We start from the raw sequence: 7,023 nt of genomic DNA, 5'->3' as shown, positions 1-7,023 counted from the left end.
AGTATCTAGGTGGTGCAATGGATAAAGCATTAGTCCTGAAGTCAGGAGGACCTGAGTTCAAGTGCAGCCTCTGATAGTTAACCCTTCCTATCTGTGTGACTTTGGGCAAGTCACTTAACCCCAAATGATGAGGGAGGGGAGAGTCATGTTCTAAATAAGATTTGGTATGTAGATTGATTCTGATATGCAAGAAAATGACATATATATAATGTAACATATCTGATATATTTATTCTATTTCATTTTTTTCCTTTTTCTGAGGCTGGGGTTAAGTGACTTGCCCAAGGTCACACAGCTAGGAAGTGGTAAGTGTCTGAGACCAAATTTGAACTCGGGTCCTCATGAATTCAGGGCTGGTACTCTATTCACTGTGCCACCTAGCTGCTCCATATGTGATATATTTAAGTTATTATATATAATAATTAGTGTATAAAATGTTATACTCTATATAAATTCTAACATGATCTATATTATACATTATATATTATATACACATTATACATTATATATTGCATAAAGATACTGTTGCTTCCTCAGAAAAAGCTCTAGTCACCAGTCATAAAATTAAGCTGTTCTAGCAAATTATCCCTATGGTTTTAATTGAACAAAAAAAATGATAAAAGTAGCAAAAATATATGTCCATGTACATCTTTATTCTTTGAGGAAGCATGCAATGCCTGAAATGTATGATGCCTTTGAAAGTTCTAATTTTTTTCAATTACTAAGTTTTACTTTAAGGAAACCTGCAACTTTGCTTTGGCACACATGAAAGAACAATTAACTTGATCTAAATGATTTAAATTGGTCCCTGATAGGATAAAGGTTGGCAAGCCTTGACAAAATACAGCTGCTCTATAATCATAACTTTTTAGGGTTGAATAGTGCTGAGAAATTGTTCTATAGTATTCATTTATTGAATGTTTTTTCACCAACTCAACTTTATGCTTGGAAAGGCTAAACATATAAATCCAGGCAATTACATTTGCTCTTAGAAATCTTTTTTATAGCTAGGTTGTGAAGTAGATAAAGTACTGGGCTAGTCAGGAAGATTCTTTTTACTGAATTCAAATCCAGCCTCACACACATATTGGCTGTGTCACTTAATCCTGTTTGCCTCAGTTTCCTCATCTGTAAAATGAACTGGAGATGGAAATGGCTACTCTAATACCTTTGCCAAGGAAATCCCAATGCAGTCATAACAAATCAGACATGACTAAAAAATTGACTAAACAACAGCAAGTTATAATTTACTGGGTCAATTTGGTGTTTATAGTGTGTCTGCTATCAATAAGTTGGAAGAGATAATTCCCTCCTCTTGACTCCCTGTCACCATAGAATTCTGATCTTGCCTTCTGAAATAGTCTAATTCTTTTTTTTTTTTTTTAATAGTTTTTATTTACCAGATATTTGCATGGGTAATTTTACAACACTGACAATTGCCAAACCATTTGTTCCAATTTTTCCCCTCCTTCCCCCCCCCCCCCAGGTGGCAGGTCAACCAATACATGTTAAATATGTTAGAGTATAAATTAAATACAATATATGTGTACATGACCAAATAGTTGTTTTGCTAAACAAAAAGAATCGGACTTTGAAATAGTGTACATTTAGCCTGTGAAGGAAATCCAAAATGCAAGCAGACAAAATTAGAGGGATTGGAAATTCTATGTAGTGGTTCATAGTCATCTCCCAAAGTTCTTTCGCTGAGTGTAGCTGGTTCAGTTCGTTACTACTCTATTGGAACTGATTTGGTTCATCTCATTGTTGGAGAGGGCCACGTCCATCAGAATTGATCATCATACAGTATTGCTGTTGAAGTATACAATGATCTCCTGGTCCTGGTCATTTCACTCAGCATTAGTTCACGTAAGTCTCTCCAGCCCTTTCTGAAATCATCCTGTTGGTCATTTCTTACAGAGCAGTAATATTCCATAATATTCATATACCACAATTTATTCAGCCATTCTCCAATTGATGGGCATCCATGTAGTTTCTAGTTTCTGGCCACCACAAAGAGGGCTGGGGCTGCCACAAATATTCTTCCACGTACAGGTCCCTTTCCCTTCTTTAAGATCTCTTTGGGATACAAATCCAGTAGTAACACTGCTGGGTCAAAGGGTATGCACAGTTTGATAACTTTTTGAGCATAGTTCCAAATTGCTCTCCAGAATGGCTGGATGTATTCACAGTTCCACCAACAATGTATCAGTGTCCCTGTTTTCCCACATCCCATCCAACATTCTGCATTACCTTTCCCTGTCATTCTAGCTAATCTGACAGTGTGTAGTGGTATCTCAGAGTTGTCTTAATTTGCATTTCTCTGATTATTAATGATTTGGAGCATCTTTTCATATGATTAGAAATAGTTTCAATTTCTTTATCCGAGAATTGTCTGTTCATATCCTTTGACCATTTATCAATTGGAGATTGGCTTGATTTCTTATAAATTAGAGTCAATTCTCTATATATTTTGGAAATGAGGCCTTTATCTGAACCTTTGACTGTAAAAAATGTTTTCCCAGTTTATTGTTTCCCTTCTAATCTTATCTGCATTAGTTTTGTTTGTACAAAAACTTTTCAATTTGATATAATCAAAGCTTTCTATTTTGTGATCAATAATGATCTCTAGTTCTTTAGTCATGAATTCATTCCTCTTCCACAGGTCTGAGAGGTAAACTATCCTATGTTCCTCTAATTTATTTATAATCTCATTCTTTATTCCTAGGTCATGAACCCATTTTGACTTGACCTTGGTATACAGTGTTAAGTGTGGATCAATGCCTAGTTTCTGCCATATTAATTTCCAATTTTCCCAGCAATTTTTGTCAAACATTGAGTTCTTATCCCAAAGGCTGGGGTTCTTGGGTTTGTCAAACAATAGGTTGTTAGTTATTAATTATTTTGTCCTTTGGACCTAACCTATTCCACTGATCAACTAGTCTATTTCTTAGCCAATACCAAATGGTTTTGGTAACCGCTGCTTTATAATATAATTTCAGATCTGGCACAGCTAGGCCACTGAAGTAGTCTAATTCTACAACAAATTTACAAGCTTCTCAGTCCAAAAGTTTCTTTTCATCTATTTGCTGATGCCTAAAATTACTTTTTTTTTAATCCCACAATTTGAAATAAAACATCTAAAATGCAAACACCTTAAGTAATACACAGCACAGAAACACAGAATTTTAGAATTGGCAAGGACCTCAATGGCCATCTAAATTAATCTATGCCTAAAAGTCTTTCCAATAATATACTCAACAAGTGTTCATTCAGCCTCTAATTTTAGACTTCCAATAAGAAGAAACCCACCACCTATGCAGGAATTCAATTCCATTTTTGGATACCCTATTAGGAAATTTTTCTTAAAAATAGTCATGTATAAAAATTATAGCAACTCTTTTTGTGGTGGCAAAGAATTGAAAACTCAGGGGATTTTCAACTGGGGAATGGCTGAACAAGTTTTAGGATATGAATATGATGGAACACTATTCTGCTGTTACAAAAGATGATGAGGATGGTTTCAGAAAAACTTGGGAAGACCTCTGTGAACTATAGTTTAGAAGAGAAAATACAAAGATGTTATGGACCAGAACTTGAAAAAAGGTGCTAAATCCGTGGAATTGATGGAGACAATAGTTATCTAATTTAGCATGGTTCAGTATGATTGATCTGATCCTACAAGGAAATGTTCTGGGCCAGAACTTGAAACAAGGTACTCAGTGGAATTGAGGAGACAATGATTAAATCTAGGTTAGCATTGATTCAATCCTACAACAAATAATGGTTTCCTAGTGATATAATGATTGATGCATACTCAGCATATAAGGAGGAGGTCTCAGGACCAAAAAGGACAAGCACACTAGGAAGTTCTCAGAGGCTGAGACTGATTCATTCCATCTGTCATCTTTGTTGTGGCTGGAGGCTGAAGCACAAACCTTTGGATTCAGGGAGAACTAGGGAAGACTAGAGAAGTGATGGCAGGCTGTCCTCCTTGACTTCTCCACTGAAACCAAGATCCAGAAGGCCTCCAGAAAAACTAGCTGAGTCCCAAGTGAAGGAGACAAGACTTTGAAGGAGACAATAAAAGATTCGCATTTTAATACTTACTTGGCTGCACTTGTAGTGATTACTGAAGTGAAACTAAGACTACCTTCAGAGACCCCAAGGAAACCCCAATAAGAGAAGATTACATTTTAGAGAAGGATATTACACAAAGAGAAGGCAAAGATAGCAAAAACAAATGATAGTGATTATCTTGAATTAATAAAGGTGTCAATAAGCATGTCCTTGCTTTAGGGGAAACACTTATACATGGTGCTATTTGGGGGGATTTATAGTGTTTAATGAATTAATGCATTCATTAGTTATTATTCCTGTAAGTTTTTGAATCTTCAACCTTCATTTATAGACCAATTTAGTCTCTCCCTTCTCTGAATTCCTAGTCCATTTATAATTGGTAACATAAATGTTCACACATAATTGTTCCCTAAGTATTTCATATGGTATTTTTTCAGTCATTCAACTTTAAGCTCCTTGAGTACAGGTCAAGTCTAAGGTTTCTTTTGCTGTGACAGGATATTACACCTGGTGTATAATATTACATCTGGCAACTAACTGCCTTGTCCACATACTATTGTACTAATTTCTCAACAGCTATAGCTACTGGAAAGAAATGAAGTTCTCACCACCAAAATCCTCAGCACTGTCTGTTTCAAAGTCAGAAACATATTTGGTTTAATTAATGGAAAAGACATTACAGTTTGGTTTGCTGCTGCACGTTAAGGACCAGTGGCTTTAATTTATTTGTTGAAACCACCTATCTATGTTGTCTCCTAGATTAACTTCGTGAGATTGGAGACTGTCTTGTTATCTACTTGTAGCCTTAGGACTTGGCATGATGTTTCATCCATAGCAAATACTTAGTAAATACTCATTTATTCATTCATTCATAGATGAGACATAGATACTTGTACTTATTGGTCAGTAATTGTATTGAAGTGAGACATGACTAAAAAAAAAAAAAATAATAAAAAAACCCAAAAACGAAAGGGAGGCACTATTTTTTGGTAACTCCTAGTTTTTTAAAACAATTTTTGGAGATTTTACATTTCTAAATATGTGAAACATAATTTTATGAGCAAACCAAACAGCAAATCAAATTAAAATATTTTTATTTTCTATAAAAATTTACATAGATCCATAAAGAATACAAAAATAAATCTAATGTATATTTTCATTTTCTCCAAAAAGCTTCATCCTCTTCCCCCAAAGTTTTTCTTTCCAATGGCATACATATTAATGGAAATTTTCCATTTCTAAAGCAGACACTAAGTATCATAAGTCAGAGTATCTGGAAAAGACCATGGAATAGAGAGGACTTTAGTTAGGCCTGGAAGGATGAGTAGGGTTTGCAGAATTGGAGAGTTGGAAAAAAGATATATCAAGTTGTGGTGGGGAATAGCAAAAACTCAAAAAGCTAAAATGGGAGACTTGTAGTGAGAAGAGAGGAAAAAAAGTCCTAAATTAAATTTGTGTTGGTCAGAAGTATATGAGAGGCTCTCAATAATTTAGGCTTCAGACAGTGATAACCTGAATCAGGATGAGAATAAAAAAGAACAAAAACCATATACGTTCTGAAGGAAAAATGTACTGAATTTAATGCCACTGATTATAGGAGGAAGAAATAAAATTTAACTTTCATAAATCAAATTTTTAAAACTCATTTTTTATTATGCCACTTGAAAAGAAAATCTCTTGAGAGTTAAATCTAATTTTATGCCTTCAGACCTTCCCGTATTTCCATCACAGCATATTATAGATCCTTAAAATAATGTTAATAATCATTATTACAATAAACAAAGAGCAGAAGGAAATCACAGACAAGCAGGACAATTTTGAATGTCACATGAATTTAATACTTAGAAAAGCAAATACTACCTAAAAATTGAGTTTCATGTATAATCCTCTTTCTATCCCTCAATGTAGATGAAAATGATTATTTCAGTTTGTCAAGTTCAAAGTAACTTATAAGAATTTTCAGGTAACAAATTCCTTGAGAACATGAGCTTGGTTTTCTTTAATACAATTATGATTTGGCATTTGATATAAATAGTTGTTCTGTGAACAGTATTATCTCAGTTAACTAATCTTTCTCTAGCCTCTTCTACTTTGCAAAATTTAATTGAAATTTGTTTCCCAGTCCAAAAGTTTAGAGAATTCTTCCCAAGGGGACTCTTTCCTAGGGCTTGTTCTGAGCCATATTCATAAGGCAACTCCAGAACTGATACAGCATTGTTTTAATGTCTAGCATAAGAAAAAGGGGACTTGGATAAAAAGAAAAGTACACTAGAGGGAATCTAGAGGATCTGAGGGGAGGGCAAGAAGGAATCACAATCAGGATAGCTTTGAAAGTTATAGATTCAGGGCAGCTTGATGGCACAGTGGGTAGAGCGCCAACCTTGAAGTCAGGAGGATGGCCCTGAATTTAAATTTTGACCTCAGACACTTTATACTTCCTAGTTGTGTGACCCTGGGCAAATCACTTAAACCCTACCCCCCCAAAAAAGTTATAGATTTAATTTGTTAAATACATTAATAGAGATTCAGTTTCAGATAGAATCCTTTCCCTTCTGTTCCACAATGTATATGGAAATGTTCATCTTGGAATCTCCTATATTTGAAATAAACAAAAAAGAGAATCTAATTTTGAAACAAAGTTCTGCCATTTACAAATCCTCTTAACTTCCCTATGGCCTGTTCTCTCATCTGTTATGTAAGAAAATGAAATCTGCATTTCTTCCCAAGAGGATTATTGTAGAATGAAAATGAAAACGTGTGAACAGTACTGTAATGCACCCTCTTCCTTTAAGAAGTAACTCAAGGACTGCTTTCATGAAGCTTTTCTTGATTCCCTCTAACTGTTAATGGAGATCCCTCCTAAAAAACTTTGTTAAATACTTTACTCAGATATATTTTTTAATATTTATTCTGCATGTACTTACACATGTGATCCCTGTCTTCCTCT

Source organism: Sminthopsis crassicaudata, chromosome 2 (genome assembly GCF_048593235.1).
Source record: "Sminthopsis crassicaudata isolate SCR6 chromosome 2, ASM4859323v1, whole genome shotgun sequence".
Lineage (NCBI taxonomy): Eukaryota > Metazoa > Chordata > Mammalia > Dasyuromorphia > Dasyuridae > Sminthopsis > Sminthopsis crassicaudata.
This window is presented reverse-complemented; position numbering follows the sequence as displayed.